The sequence below is a fragment of the Tuber melanosporum genome, assembly GCF_000151645.1.
Source record: "Tuber melanosporum whole genome shotgun sequence assembly, scaffold_197, strain Mel28".
Lineage (NCBI taxonomy): Eukaryota > Fungi > Ascomycota > Pezizomycetes > Pezizales > Tuberaceae > Tuber > Tuber melanosporum.
In genome coordinates, this window is record NW_003298860.1 from 23,410 (window position 1) to 24,634 (window position 1,225).

The following is a 1,225-nucleotide window of genomic DNA, read 5'->3' on the forward strand; positions in this document are numbered from 1 at the left end:
AATCAAGATTCATTTTTGTAGATAGAAAATTGTACTGGAAGGCTCAAGGGTTACATATTTCATTTATGACTACTATGAGTAAGGTAATGTAGAATACAATCTTGTAAACAATTTTCTATTATTAAGCTCACTTCTCAGTTGCGTGTTAATGGTTAAAAGCATAGGAGGTACTTTGATATTTATATCCCATGTCTGAGTGTTCACAGGCTACATCTATCTCTTATACACAATGTGTACCTCTTCATAAATAAATTTCAAAGTCAGACATTTTCGAAAAGTATGAATACCACGAGACTCTAAAAACTATTATACCCTCTTTTGATGAATACTCTTGTCTTTCTTGAAGAGTGTTTATATTTTAAGTAGTAATTTCCCAAGTCTCAGAGTTTTTAAACTGTAGCCCACTTCCTAATTTGAATATTGTTGGCCCTAATTGCTTTCTGGACTCATGAAAAGATCAGTTTCATCTTAGAATTTGTTAGTTATATGGGAATGCACAGACACCTAAGTAGGGTAACTGTACATACACTCTCATTTATTGAAGCTGCTAAGACCCCTGTCCAGCCACCTTATAAGGCCTGTAAGTCCTTACTGAAATTTCCACGAGTTACATCCCATGACTTTAATATCATTTCAATGAAGCCGATATCATAATACCATATACATCGCTGCCATCTATCTAACCAGAGACTATTCACAGAATATATAAGAGAGAACCTCTGGGTACCTCTGTGAAGTGGAATAGAGAAATTCCCTTGTAGTTGTATTGAGTTACTAGTCTTCGAAGTTAGGCATCCAAATATTGGTCAAAAGGTAACAAGACATTTTTGTTGAGATAATCCACAGCTATTCCTTCTGCACTCCAGAGGCTATAGGTAATAGAGATAACAGCAATAGCTGTCTGAAAGACACTGTATGTTGATTGGTCCTGGAACCTGGATTCTTTCCGACATAATTCTCTTGGAGTGATGGCAGACCACGAGGAAGCTGCTCAGATTCAGAAGACCTAATAGGAAGGAGACATATAGCGTCAGCATACTGGCTATTGTGCCTGCATTATGCATAGATGCCTGACAAATAAGCTGGCCATTTCATAAATTTGGAAGAGGCTACTGGAACAATAGTCAAATGAACTAAGATTTCGAAAGATGGCTATTCGACCCTACGAATCGGAATTGATAGCTAGTGGCTGCGTGTATCTACTGGTAAAGACGTCTGGATCTAC